Source organism: Anguilla anguilla, chromosome 1, assembly GCF_013347855.1.
Source record: "Anguilla anguilla isolate fAngAng1 chromosome 1, fAngAng1.pri, whole genome shotgun sequence".
Taxonomy (NCBI): domain Eukaryota; kingdom Metazoa; phylum Chordata; class Actinopteri; order Anguilliformes; family Anguillidae; genus Anguilla; species Anguilla anguilla.
In genome coordinates, this window is record NC_049201.1 from 33588611 (window position 1) to 33604749 (window position 16139).

At 39.3% G+C, this 16139-nt stretch overlaps 1 protein-coding gene across 11 annotated transcripts in view; it reads right to left on the minus strand.

The window, feature by feature from the left end:
• Positions 1-16139, minus strand: part of LOC118234553 (afadin-like) — a 210204-nt gene that overhangs the window by 162899 nt on the left and 31166 nt on the right. The gene's annotated exons all lie outside the window — the stretch shown is intronic.

Here is a 16139-nt window from a genome sequence, read left to right on the forward strand (position 1 = left end):
AACCTCTTGACCACAAGTTCATAAAATCTAAGGGTGGATATGTAGAACTACTAAAGATCTATGAAGCAAAAACTAAGCAGTGTACCCAGCATCTCCAAATCTACCCACAATGTCTAAATTATTAACACTGGTCTAAAATAGCTAAGGGTCCAGAAACAAATCCAAAATCTCTCCAAAAAGGAATATAATGCTTTTTGTCCATTGTAAAGCATATGAGCCCCTAATGAAGGTTTAAGATGAAACATAGATATAATTTAAACATGATGCAAACATATAGTCACACAATGCTGCACAGTACCTAAATGTGTAATAATTAACTCTTGTATGTAGCCTATTTCTATACTCTGTACATTTACATTTACATTACATTCATTTGGCAGACGCTTTTATCCAAAGCGACGTACAAGAAGTGCATTTTCATGATCGTAGACAACTGCTGAACACGGGTTCAGTAAGGTACAATTACTTATTTTGTACAGCTATTTCTAGCTGAGAACAATGAACACTATCCTGGTCTAACATCTGCAAAGCCAAACTAGGCAGAAGATTAAGCTAGAGTATTAGGACAAATACAATTTACCAAGAAGTGCAGGGATGGGGCAACATGTAACAAGTGACAAGGAAAAAAGGGTTTTTTTTTATTTTTTTATTTTTATTTTTTTATATATATACACAGCATGGTGGTGGTTATTCTAGGTATAGTCTGAACTACACTCCTATGTTTTCTTGTATGGGAATGGGACGATATAAAAACATTTTTCAGCCGTTTTTTCAGACGTTTTGGCAATGTTTCAACACTCTCCTCATCACTGTTGTATGCGTCACAAAAACCATTACACTACTAACTAACGCTTACATTACAGTGTGAAATATCCACATTACATAATACCACTAACCTATTTAAAGACACTCAATTTCAAAAATAACGTAATAACCGAAATATTTTGAGCAGTAATACTTACATAGCAATGATGAAATCTTATCTATGTTCAGTAGATGGAGACACAGACAGTAAATCAATGACAGTTATATCCGCTTCTGTTTTGCTCCAGAAAACGATGTCAGATAGGTCTATCAGCAAACATATGGCTTAGCTATGCCCAGAAGTCCTCAATAATAATGGTATTTTCCAAGGAATTACGAAAAATCGTTGACAACATTTCGTTAGGTGCAACGTCTTTTAATGCTACCATATAGAGCGAATGCCATGGTAAGAAAATGTTTGGTTACGCTAACCTATAAAACGCTATTCCAAAAGCAAAATTAGACATGTTATACATTGTTAGAAAGCTTATACTCTCACCTACTGATTGAGCGTCCGCCATTTTAGCAACCTGACACAGTAAACAAACATAGGCTACTACCACACGGCTTTATTTATGGGCGGTGGCTTGACCGAAACGAAGTGACAATAGCCAACAAAATCAAACATGCTAATTAAACTGCACCCCCATCACGCCTCCAAAACCCAGCTGTAAGAATCACTAAAACAAGCCGACTTTGCTGACAAATTATAAGTATTTAGTGACCCTAAAAATGTTGTTTATTCTATTGAGTGACTTCTTCAACACTTTAACTTTCGTAATATGAAAAACAGTAAAAAAAAAATTTAAAAAACCTTTTTTGCATCCTAGCGCGATTTCAAGATTTGCGACTTGCGGACCTTTTCTCCAGCACCCGTCACATATATGACCACTCAGTCTCAAAAGGTCTCTACGCGTAAAGCCAATGGTAAGGTTGTATATTTATTCAATATTTAGTTCCAGATATTGATTGTAGAATGACATGGCATAATTTTTGAAAACTTTGTCTTGTTTATTTCGTTATTCACTGAGCAGCGTTTTCACTGCTGTATTGGCATATCTTAGGGCTATTATTGCATTTATCTTGTTGATATGACGGAATATGATTTTTGAGTGGATGAAATAATATTTTAATGAATGCCCAGATAGACAATATTGTCCATTATATCATGGTTGGGGGGTGTAGTTGCAGATGAGACAGAAGGGAGAGGGTGCTTGATAAATTAACGACCAGGGCGACAATGGTAGCGCTGCGAAACTCTGTATTCGCCATAGTTGTCGTGTATCGTCTACTAATGAAACTAAAACAAAGCGTTTCTGTTTTTAACTCATACTTTGGTTGCAGGAGCAATGAATGTCTGAGCTGAACAATTAAGGCACGCCAGTGTGCTGACCAAGGGGTGTGCGCCAAGAGGTTAACAAAGGATTAGCAAGAGTTGAGTAGTGGAGTCTGGTGGTCGCCCTCAAAACACAAATACACACTCTAATTTCGAAGAAACCGCAGTAGAGAAACATACGTGATGCAGGAACTACTACTACATTATGTACATCTTTAATTGTACCCGAAGAATTAAAATAATGGACAAAGGACAAGTATGATGTGGGATCAATAAAAAGAGTAACTCTGGTAGACATGCAATCTAAAAGTGAGTAAAAACCTAATGAACTACAATGCCCACTAAGTATGGAATCGTTATATGGAGTGGCAAGAATACACAAATCACTAGTTGGAAAACAAAAATTGAAAAAAGAAGGAATTATTGTGCCGTGTCCTGATTCACCTTATAACATCCCTCTTCTTCCTGTAAAAAAGGCATGGAACCTAGTGATTTGAGATTTCAGAGCTGTAAATGCAGCTGTCCAAGCTCGAGCCCGTGGTCCCTAGCCCTACTACTGTTCTGTCTGTGTGTCCTTCTGAATCTACTCATTTCTCTGTAATAGATTTACCAAATGCATTTTTAGTATACCAGTGGCAGAATCTAGTCAGCATTGGTTTGCATTTACTTTACTTAAGGGAAAAGGTGGACGTGGACTCATATGTCACAGGGCTACACTGAGTCACCTGCTTTGTTCTCTGCATGCCTAAGTGAAAATCTGAAGGGTTTTAGATTTTAATGCGGAAGCATTATGGTACAATATATTGATGATTTGCTGGTATGCTCACCCTTTGAAAACGCTTGCAAAGAAGACACGCTTTTGCTACTTTCCTTTCTCGCTGAGCAGGGCCACAAAGTATCGCTAAAGAAAAAGAAAGTCCCTAGGGCATTGTGTCAACCAGGAAGGGCAGGGGTTAGCTCCGGAATGAGGTAGAAGGAATTTTGGAATACCTGTAACAAATAAACAAATGATTTTTGGGATTTGTGAGTTTTTGTCAAACCTGAATAGTGAACTTGTCTGTGATTGTACAACCATTAGGTGAAATTACTCTTGGGACTAAATTAAAAATGAACGAAAAGTTGAATTGGACACCTGAAACTGAGAAGACAATTAGGGAAATTGAATCGGCTCTGATAAATACTCTGTGTTTGGGGTCCCTGATTATAAGAAATGTTTTGCGCTCTTTTTAGATAAAAAGAATGAATGCATAACAGCTGGTCTGACCCAGAAGCATGGTGAAAAGCATAAACCAATTGGAAACTATTCAAAGAAAACTTGAATCTGTAGCTAGAGGACTGCCAGTCTGTTTGTAAGCAGTAGCTGCTGCAACAGAAGCTGTATTATCAGTACACAACATGGTAGTCTACTCCCGTTTGACCGTTCATGTTCCCCATGCTGTCCATTCTTTGTTGTTTCAAGCTAAAACAACACATTTAACCCCAGTCAGACAAGAGAAAGCACTATGTGAGTGTGGCCAAATATATTTGTAATCAGCAACATCCTTACTCCACTCATTTATTCAAGTTTTTCCTTTAATTTGTCACCTGCCTGTACATGTGTATGCATGTCTCTCTCATAGCCTACATTTACAGTTGAAGTCGGAAGTTTACATACACTTAGGTTGAAGTCATTAAAACTTATTTTTAACCACTCCACAGATTTCATGTTAGCAAACTGTAGTGTTGGCAAGTCAGTTAGGACATCTACTTTGTGCATGACAAAAGTAATTTTTCCAACAATTGTTTACAGACCGACTATTTCACTTTTAATTCACTATATCACAATTCCAGTGGGTCAGAAGTTTACATACACTAAGTTGACTGTGCCTTTAAACAGCTTGGAAAATTCCAGAAAATGATGTCATGGCTTTAGAAACTTCTGATAGGCTAACTGACATTATTTGAGTCAATTGGAGGTGTACCTGTGGATGTATTTTAAGGCCTACCTTCAAACTCAGAAAGAAAATTGTGGACCTCCACAAGTCTGGTTCATCCTTGGGAGCAATTTCCAAACGCCTGAAGGTACCACGTTCGTCTGTACAAACAATAGTACGCAGCCGCATACCGCTCAGGAAGGAGACGCGTTCTGTCTCCTAGAGATATACGTGCTTTGGTGCGAAAAGCAAATCAATCCCAGAACAACAGCAAAGGACCTTGTGAAGATGCTGGAGGGAACAGGTACAAAAGTATCTATATCCACAGTAAAACGAGTCCTATATCGACATAACCTGAAAGGCTGCTCAGCAAGGAAGAAGCCACTACTCCAAAACTGCCATAAAAAAGCCAGACTACAGTTAGCAACTGCACATGGGGACAAAGATCTTACTTTTTGGAGAAATGTCCTCTGGTCCGATGAAACAAAAATTGAACTGTTTGGCCATAATGACCATCGTTATGTTTGGAGGAAAAGGGTGAGGCTTACAAGCCGACCGTGAAGCACGGAGTTGGCAGCATCATGTGGCTTAAGGACAACAAAGTCAAGGTATTGGAGTGGCCATCACAAAGTCCTGACCTCAATCCAATCGAACATTTGTGGGCAGAACTGAAAAAGCGTGTGTGAGCAAGGAGGCCTACAACCTGACTCAGTTACACCAGTTCTGTCAGGAGGAATGGGCCAAAATTCCAGAAACGTATTGTGAGAAGCTTGTGGAAGGCTACCCAAAACGTTTGACCCAAGTTAAACAATTTAAAGGCAATGCTACCAAATACTAACATAGTGTATGTAAACTTCTGACCCACTGGGAATGTGATGGGGCGACATAGCTCAGGAGGTAAGACCGATTGTCTGGCAGTCGGAGGGTTGCCGGTTCAAACCCCGCCCTGGGCATGTCGAAGTGTCCTTGAGCAAGACACCTAACCCCTAACTGCTCTGGCGAATGAGAGGCATCAATTGTAAAGCGCTTTGGATAAAAGCGCTATATAAATGCAGTCCATTTACCATTTACCATTTGATGAAAGAAATAAAAGCTGAAATAAATCATTCTCTCTACTATTATTCTGACATTTCACATTCTTAAAATAAAGTCGTGATCCTAACTGACCTAAGACAGGGAATGTTTACTAGGATTAAATGTCAGGAATTGTGAAAAACTGAGTTTAAATGTATTTGGCTACTGTGTATGTAAACTTTGGACTTCAACTGTATATGTATCACTATTATCAGTTACTCATAATTAACAGTACAAAAAGAAATGATATCTGAAGAAAACCATGTTAAAATGTACAAAGTTACTCACACATGCAAAGCACTATCTGTAAGTCATTAATTCAAACTTGCAAAATCTAGGCCAGCCATTAAAAGTACTGATATCAAAATTAGTATCAGTTACAAGAAACAATATTGGCTATCTTAGCTCACACAAATTAAACAAGCTGCATTCCAAAACAATGCTACCCAATATTTCCTAAATTATTTCAAGCAATTGAGCTATCATATAACATTGTCGATGCGCCAGCTAGTTTGGAGCATGACTTTCATGTTTGGGCATCTGCACTCAGGGAGTGGGGGAGGGGTAGGACCCAGGCAGCATTCAACCAATGACAAGGATGCACTGCATTGCTTTGATTTTGCAAGATGCATGTATGCTTGTATAAAAGAACTCATGCAATTTCAATGTCCATTAGTCCACAGCTAACATTTTACCCACATCTCGTCAATGAAAATAGAAACAAATTTAGTCACCGTTTTTATTTTCAAAGACATATTTTCTTTCTCAATGTTTCATTTTGGTCATAGAAATTAAAGTTGACGATGCATATTTTTTATCTTGCTAATGAAATTAACATTGCTTTGCCGGGGAGAACTGCTCTTTATAAGGGCTGTACGCAATAGTGGGCTCGGCGTAGTTAGGATGAAAGAGGGTTGATGATATTTAGTCAGAACTTCCATGTTGCTCTGGTGGAAAAATAAAAATAAATTCCTTTCCCTCAGCGTATGCTCTCATCTGTCTATAATTTTCTCGGAACTAAGAATACAGGCGGGTTAGTCTTTGTTGGCTACTTTGAACCAAACCTCCAGGGAAAGAGTAAGTATCTGGTGGCACATTCATGTGAAGAATGGAGTTATCACAGCCTGTGCTGAACCATGCTTTACAGGACATGACACAGAGAGGACTGCACCAAGTGAAACTGTATTTTGTGGATGAATCAAAGAGTTAAAGCCACTCCCACAGGCTACCAATGAGAATGTCTCCTTAATGTCCCCCTTAATGATATGTGCACACAAGCTATATGTAGTACCTTCAGGGAGAATACAAGCCGTACATCATCAAAAAAGAGGGAAGAAATTGACAGGCAGATAACAGCCTGAGTTGCAGGCAGGGTTACTGAGAAGACCTATAGTCCCCAGGTCTCAACTCTTGTTAGTCAGAAAAATAATAGTGAGTGGAGATTTTGTATTTATTATAGACAACTGAACAGAATCGCTGTGAAAAACTCCTCTTCCAAGGGTGGATGATACCATAGATGCATTGGCTGGTTCCAGGTGATTTAGTACCCTGAACTTTTCTAAAGAATTCTGGCAGGTTGAAGTGGCAGAAGAAGAGAGAAAAGACAGCAGTCACCACAGGGAGGGTCCTCTATCAGTGCAGGTCAATGCCAATTGGCCTCACCAACTCACCTGTTATGTTCCAACCCATGATGGAGCTGGTCCTCTGGGGGCTCCCCAGGCACATCTGCATGGTGTACCTGGATGACATACTGATTTACAGCTGCTCTTGTGAGGAGGATCTGTCCAGCTTGGAGGAGGTGTTCACCCAAATGCAGTCGGCAGGTCATAGGCTGAATCCAACTAAGTGTCACCTGGGTAGAGACCATGTTTTTTTTTTCTTGGGGGACATTGTTTCTCATCAGAGCCTCCAGCCTCATCCACGCAACACTGACCAGGTTAAAACCTAGCCTATTCCACAGACCCTAACCGAGGTGAGAGACTTTGAGAGCTTGTGACCGTACTGCAAACGTTCTAAGAGGGACTTTGCCTGGCATGCAGCTCCTCTTAATCGGCTGATGGAGAAAGATGTGGCATTCAAATGGACAGCTGAATGTGATGCAGCATTTGCCTAAAAGAGGTGCTCTTTTCTGCCCCTGTGCTGACCTTAACAGAGTTCAGCCTCACGTTTAAGGCCTACGCAGATACCTCTAAAGCAGCTGTAGGAGTCATTTTGGTATAGGACAAAGAAGGGGCTGGAAAGTGTGTATGCTAGCCAGACTCTCACACCCACAGAGTGACATTGGTCCACCTTTGATACAGCTCTGGGCCATATCGTGGGCTGTGTGCCATTTAAGTCACTTCATTAGTGTAGGTTCCTTCACAATCATCACCGATCATAGGCCACCAACACATGACCATTGACAGTAATCCATAATGGAAGAAGAGCTTAATGGATTCTGGAACTGACCGCATTTATCTGGGTTATTGAGCACAAAGATGGCTCCCGCCACAGTAATGCAGATGCACTGCCCCGCAGAAGAGAGAGAGCTTCGGTCTCCCCAACATGCATGGACAAAGGGGATGCACCTGCACAGCAAACATGATGAGCCCCAGACCTCACACTCAGACATTAACCTTAATAAGGCAATCAAGGCCTCCTGTAGCCCCCTTTGAAAACCTCAACTTCACAAATGGGGGGCACAGTGAGTACAATAACAGTTTATCAGAGGACCAGGTCCTTTGCTATTTATTGGTGCTGAATGTGTCAGACTTACAGAAACTTCAGCTGGCCCACCCACCTATCAGCAGAGTTCTGGACAGGGTTAAGAGTGGGGCACAGAGGCAGCCTCGCAATGAAATAATAGGGTCCCTGCGATGGCTTTGGAAGCTGTAGACCAAATATCCCTGCCTCTCTATGCAAAATAACCTGCTATGTCGGTCAGTGTGCTCCTCACTCAAAGGGGAGAGGCTTCATCAGACTGTTATTCCCTCCGCACAGGTCCCTGAGGTGCTGCAGTATTTTCATGAAGGTCCAGAATCAGCTCTGCAGAACATGTGTGGGAGCAGGCAAGGCAGGTCTACTATATATCCTCCATGTTCAGGGACATTAAACACTGGTGTGAGCACTGCATTGCCTATCAGAGATGTAGATCATCTGTCCCGAGTCATTTTGCACCAGTCGAGGGCGTCACAAGCAACCTGTTCATTTCATAGGGTGGCCACTGTTATTCTGGAGCTCCCACTGACATCAAAAAGGAACAGGTATGCGTTGGTGGTAAAGGATTATTATAAGTTTGCGAACCTGTATGCCTTGCCCAATCAAATGGTACAAACTGTGAAACAGTGTCTCTGAGGACTATGTATGTCTATGTGTGACTATGGTGTCACAGAATCATTGCAGTAATTAAGTTGTTAGTTTAAGGCAGAGGTTGTGCAGAATCTCTGTCAACAGCTGGGAATAAGAAAAACATGCACTTCCCTGTACAATCGAAAGTCAGAAGGGATTGTGGAATGTTTAAATAGAACTGTGATAGACTAGCTTGCCAAAACACTATTGACTTACAGGGGTGAATGAGAATATTATCTCAAACATGTGGCCTTTGCTTATGACACACCATTCATGCCAGCACTAGATTTACTCCCAAGTAAAAACAGAAGCAAAAGAGAGACAACTGGAAAAAATGTATTGTGTTAAGAGACAGACTGGTTGGAATGCTCTGACTTTAAATTTTGTCCTTAGAACACAATTGTTTTTGTTTCTTAACCATTTCTTGTGAAATGAGAACATTTCAATGTGAAGGGAGGGATTTTTGTATATGGAGGACCACAAATGTCATAATTAAAAATAAATTAATTTTAAAAATGACCCAATAAATGAATGAATGAATGAATGAATGAATAAATAAATATAAATGCAAGAAAAATGTAAAAAAAAAAAAAAAAAAATGAACATACACAGAAATATTATAATAGATAAAATCTGACATAAATGGTTATTGCTGCCTTTATTTCGGTATTCATATATTTTATTCATTAATTTCTATATATATTTTCGTATTTATGTAATTGATTCATTTATTTCTGTATATATTTATTTCTAAATTTATTCATCCATATGACAATGAGAGGACACAAGTTTTACATTCAGACATAGCAATCAAGCCCAGAGGGGGAGTTCCCAGATAAGATATCTGATCCTGTAGCCTAAATCCAGTTAAGATGCACTCATACATCATAAAATTACCACAGTGGGAGGTATACCTGACAGTCTTAATAGCGTGCCTACTTCTCCAAAACTAAAGGACACATTTAATACTCATCGTGTTTCTTAAATGCCTCTTGTGCAAATAGCACATAAAACCTAGAAAGTGTGACCAACCGCCATGTTAATCCTTTAACATAGAAAGACAATGGATATCTATGGGAAATTGCTTATTGGTCATTAACCAGTCATGGTGGGGCATATTGCAAACAATTACCACGTGGTAAATCAACACAAATTTTGTGCGATTTTGATGCATGGCCAATGAGTTATGACTACGACCATCAGTTTCTTTCTACCATGTCACCTGCAGAGATTTAAACTTGTATTTAAATTATCAGTGTTATCCTCCAGGGGTCCCGATAGCAAATGACACAGTTAAATGACTAATACAATTGCGTTTCTAATTGACACATTTATAAAAACAATTACTTGATGTAATGCTATGTACCTTGAGCGAATGAATGAAGCAGTATTTGCCTGATACACTGAATATTGATGGACTGAATTTATTTATCAATTTAACAACAAATTTATGTGAAAATAACAGAGAAACCTTCATTAAGGTCTGGGATCAACACCAAGGGGTAGTATAAGGTGCAAATATTCCAGTGGAAAAAGTGGACAATACCAAAGTTGGTATTCTGCTTCGGAGTATATCCCAGATTTGTGTAAATGGTGATGGTTATCACACCAAACACCATTGTGATGACGGAGTTCAGGGTATTATTGACAGATAAGGGTAAACATTGGTCTGTAAAATGAGAAATAGAAAGAGAACCACTGCAGGTCTCCAGGGAGGTCTTTGGTATGTTGGAAAAAAATAAAAATAAATGAACAGCCTGCATGTTATCACAATATGATTAACCGATTGATTGGATTTGTTCAACTCAGACATAATGTTCGTAAACTAACTAGCTAAATATATAATGTAGAGTTAGGTTAGGTAGCTAGCTCTCAATAGCTCACTTTATTTATAACAGCTCAATTTATTAGGGGTCCAAGCAGCGAAGCTGGTGGAACCCTATTGTATTTGTTAGGATTATTATTAGGGGTCCAAGCAGCGAAGCTGGTGGAACCCTATTGTATCTGTTAGGATTATTATTATTATTAGGGGTCCAAGCAGCGAAGCTGGTGGAACCCTATTGTTTTTGTTAGGATTATTATTATTAGGGGTCAAAGCAGCGAAGCTGGTAAAACCGTATTGTATTTGTTAGGATTATTATTATTAGGGGTCCAAGCAGCGAAGCTGGTGGAACCCTATTGTATCTGTTAGGATTATTAGGGGTCCAAGCAGCGAAGCTGGTGGAACCCTATTGTATCTGTTAGGATTATTAGGGGTCCAAGCAGCGAAACTGGTGGAACCCTATTGTACCTGTTAGGATTATTAGAGGTCCAAGCAGCGAAGCTGGTGGAACCCTATTGTATTTGTTAGGATTATTATTATTCTTATTATTTTTTTCCGCTAAAAGTGTCTGAGGCTCAGCAACCATAAGTCCTAGAGCAACCAAATTTGGCAGGTGGGTTTCTATGGTCCCCCACTACTCAGGCACTAAAAATCACCTATGTCGGCCAGATGGTGGCCCTATAACAAAGGGTTTTGCGTAAAAGACCATAACTTCCACACCAGACATTAGATCAACACAAAACTTCATCGCCTTATGAATCTGAACGTGCTCTACAACTTTGCCATTGGCCCCACCTATGTCCGCCATATTGTTTGCCCGCCGTTTAGACTTTTTAGTTGGGGCGTGGAAGCTTTCTCCGCAAAAATGTCTGAGGCTCAGCAACCATAAGTTGTACACCAACCAAATTTGGTGGGTGGGTTCCTATGGGCCCCCACTACTCAGGCACTAAAAATCGGCCAGATGTCGGCCAGATGGTGGCGCTATAACAAAAGGGTCATGTTTAAAAGGTCCTAACTCCCACACCATATGTCAGATCAACACAAAACTTCATCGACCGATGCATCTGAATGTGCTCTACAACTTTGCTTTTGGGACCACCTATGTCCGCCATATGGTTTGCCCGCAATTTGGACTTCTTTATTAGGTGGGGTGCGGAAGAGCTGTGGCTCCAAATCTAAACGGTTACGACATCTAGTAAACTTCTTTACGGCAAGCGACATCCATGGCGACGCAAGTAATCCGACACCGTAGGTCTAGTTTTTAGCAGTGAGGGGAGGGTCTGAACCTCGGGGAAGCAGTGGAAGACAGTGCCACCCAGAGTGCATGCTAAGCTACCAAGTTTGTTAGTAAAAGCTTTTTGAGAGGATGAATGATTACTTTTCTTGAGCCTGCATCCATTTGAAGACAGTATCGGGTGAGTTCGTTTAGTCTTTGAATCTGTCATTATGCTGAGAAATAGCTAAACCATTTTATTGATAGGTTCTGAGTTTCTGTGCAAACGCGCGAAAACACGCTGGTATAATGAAACAATGACGGTAGCCTAATACATATATAGTCCGCTTCGTTCCGTTGCTACCATAACATAACGACCTACAGCTGCAGTTTCTCGCTGCATTTACTAATATTGAATATAAACAAAAGACACAATTTATGCTGTAAATCGTATTCTCAATTTAATCTCTAAATCGACTGTAAGCTTAGGGTTGTAACTAGGTAGTTGTTTCGTAGGTGACTTAACTCGTCTTAACCATTGCCGTAGGATCTAGTTTTTATCAGTGAGGGGACGGTCTGACCGTCGGGAAGCATTGGAAGACAGTGTCGGGTGAGTTTGTTTAATTTTTAAATCTGTCACTATGCTGAGAAATAGCTAAACCATTTTATTGATAGGTTCTGAGTTTCTGTGCAAACGCGCGAAAACACGCTGGTATAATGAAACAATGACGGTAGCCTCATAGTCCGCTTCGTTCCGTTGCTACCATAACATAACGACCTACAGCTGCAGTTTCTCACTGCAATTACTAATATTGAATATAAACAAAAGACGCAATTTATGCTGTAGTCTGCCAATGTCTAAATAAATAATACGGTCCATTTGAAGACAATATCGGGTGAGTTCGTTTAGTCTTTAAATCCGTCATTATGCTGAGAGAAATCGTATTCTCAATTTAATCTCTACATTGACTGTAAGCTTAGGGTTGTAACTAGGTAGTTGTTTCGTACGTGACTTAGTCTTAACTCGTCTTAACTATTGCTTCTATTTTTGCATAGACTGCGTTGTTGCTGTTCTTGTTTGTGTTAGTGTTAATCAGTTTAACCTACAGGGTCCAAGTTGAACTATGCGGTTGTTCCCTGCACTTAGAACGGTAGGCTACTGCCCTCTAGGGTTTTCGACACACTTGTTCCTTGTTATGGTAATACATTTTGTTGTAGGTCGCTCTGGATAAGAGCGTCTGCCAAATGCCTGTAATGTAATGTAATGCAATATTCCGTAGCAACAAGATAAACCCAACATTAGCCCTAAAATATGCCAATACAGCAGTGAAAACGCTGCTCACTGAATAACGAAATAAACGAGACAATTTTGTTTTTTACATTATACCATGTCATTCTACAGTCAATATCTGGGACTAAACATTTAATAAATATACAATCTTACCATCGGTTTTACGCGTAGAGATGTCCCTTTTGCGAACGAGTGGTCATATATTGTCTTGGACAATCCGTTGGCGAAATATACGCGCATTTTTGATCACTGGGTAGGCTACGTTCAAAAATAGCTGTGCGTAATACCACACCTGTTGCTTACGTCGTTGTCGCCCTTTTTAGGGCAATTTGGCTTGATTGACAATTCATTTATTCAGTAGGTGAGAGTATAAGCTTTCTAACGATGTATAACATGTCTGATTTTGCTTTTGGAATAGCGTTTTATAGGTCAACGTAACCAAAATTTTTCTTATCTGCCAATGTCTAAATAAATAAAACGGTAGGCTACTTTGCGCTCAGCACGCAGTTCGCGAGTTGATATTACGTCTTTTTTCCGTTTTTTCTCAATGTCGTATTTATTATTTGAAATGTGCATTCATGTGTTATTATTCTATCTGTCTCTGTGGCACTCTGAAATGTGCATTCTCTGCTAAACTGAGCAATGGATTGCAATATGTGTCTGACGTAGTGTTGCACGGTATACCAAAACTTCAGCACTTTCTCGGCACTTAAAAAAAAAAGAAAAGAAAAAAAAAGAAACGGTTCGGTATTAGAATATTCCGACGTTCGGTAGTTCTGAGTCAAATGTAAAAGCCAGGGAAAATTGTCTCCCGCATTACTGATTGAGAGGATGAAAAGTGTAATTTGTCAGAATCTTCGCTAGAAGGCAGTAGCAACTAAGGTTGCCAAGTGAGGTGACTTGCGCTTGTGCACTCAGCTCCTTGATACAGCGCAAGCTTTGACTCAGTTCACTTCAGTAGCAATAGGTGTTCCAATTTGGAAATATTTTATTATAGATAGATGCTGTATTGTTATTAAAATATGCTGTTTTTAAATTTATTTAAAGGTGAAAGACCTGTTTTAAAGATTATTTACTATAAACTGTTTAATTTTTTTAATATATTTAACATATTTTTCTATTGTTCAGTGTTGTAACACTATAGGCCTATGCATATTAATATGTTGAAGAGGCTTCAACTTAAAGGTTGTTAATGAACCAGGTTGTTAATAAACCATGAATTCGAAAATGAGGTCAACCCTTGTGGACATTACGTTTCTGATCTATCAAGGTAATTTCAGTATCGTTAGGTACCGAGTATCGAATTAGCATCGTTTAAGTTTCAAGTATCATTTCAGTATTGAGTATCGTAATACTAAACCTGGTATCAGTATCAAAGTCAAAATTTTGGTATCGTGACAACACTAGTGTGACGTCTTTTTTAGTTGCGGCGCAGAAACACTGCAGCTGTGCATACACGCCGGACCATCTAAGTGTTACGACATAGTAAAGGCCTTTACGGGAAGCGGCCAGGACATATCCATGGCGACGTAACTAAGTCATCCGACAGCGTCTCTTAGCACAAAATTAGTCATAAGTCATCAATTTTTTATACAATCATCATGATATTCAGTAGATATGTTGGGTGAAGGTGTATGATCATGAGGACAGAGCCATTTTAAAATCGCTCCATAGGGGGCGCGATGGTGCCAATGCTTGGACCCCTCCCAACGTCGCTTGCGGCTTTAATTTTTAGTTTATTTTGCACTAACATTAACTAGTTAGCTAGCTAAAATGACCAACAATTTTAAAAAGCTAACATTAGCTGTTTGGATAATTAACTTCATCCAGCAAGCTAGACTAGCTTGACAAAAGTCAGTGTCCTGTTCTCCCGCATTTTCTCTCACGCTCAAAACCCATTTGACCTGTTCGGTGACATTAGCTAGGTTAGTACTAGATAGATAACGTTATCGGTAATGTTGTTATTTATGTGTTAGAGTGATGTATTTTCTAGATTGACGCAAAAAGAGCTATGCTTTTACTAATATATTTATATCTTCTTTTTTGCAGGTCAATACACATTTACAACACTCATAGTTAGCTCAGCCCGCTGCAGGCTATTCTCTGTACTGACCCCGCGGTGGTGGAATGAACTTCCCACCGCTGTCAGGACTGCTGAATCCCGTTCAATCTTCCGTCGCAGACTAAAAACTCACCTATCCAAACAGCATCTTCTATAAATTTATAAAAAATAAAACAGTAACCCCCTTTCTCCCAACAGGTTTCTGCACTTAGCTGTGCTCTCAAGTTACCCATTTGACTGTAGCACTCTGTGTAAATAATGTCTAAGATTGTTGACTAGACTTGATATTATCACTTGGCTTGTTTCGATGCACCTACTTGGAAGTCGCTTTGGATTAAAAGCGTCTGCTAAATGACTAAAATGTAAATGTCCATTTAAGGGCTATTCTCTTTCTACTGTGCTTTGACTTGACATGTAATGCAAAATAAATTTGAACTTCATTATTACACGTTTGAAATAAAGAATGTTATTTATTAAAGTTATCAAACAAACCAGAGTGTATTGTAATAATTATTGGGTTTTTTTCCAACACCAAATAATGACAAGTTCTGCAAAATATTCAGACATGGGAAAGTTGTTTAATTAATTCACTATGATGTAATAAAAACATTTAAATCAATTACTGGAGTGGTATTCAGCTCCAGTCCTAGAATACTCAAATACTAGAATAGATTGCTTTTGTTCCAATCCAGAACTAACACTTGATTCAATGACTACACCATTTAGCTATCTCTTGATTAGTCGAAGCAGGTCTGTTATCTCCATGTCTGTTACCTTCCAGGTTCTGCTCTACATAAGGTTACATTCAAGCTAATTAACTTTTAAAATCAACCAGCGATTTGTAGCTACCTCCGAGTTGATACAACCCTGTTGTGTTCGTTTATCATGTGTGAGCACATTGGAGCTGTGTCATTCAAAGTAGTAAGTGGTAATTCTTCAATACCTGATTGCCTAATAATAACAACGCTAATCTAATGATGTTTACTGTCGATTTACACATTGAAGACCCTCTTATGAAAACAATGGCGTGTTCGCAAATTTGAAGTGAGTGTTTAATTCTGTCAGATTGCTGTGATAGCTAATTCTAAATCATATTTGGGAACCCATGGATAACTCGTGACCCATAGTTTGCAACGCTGGCTTACAGGCAAGACAATGCAAATATTTGAATAACGTTAGGTTCACTTAAATTAGAGTGCCTTTTAAGGACTATTAGACTATTTCTGGTTATATTCATTTAGCTAGCTAGCTAATGTTAGCTAGCTAGGTAGTTTGCTTTCATAAGAACATTATAGTT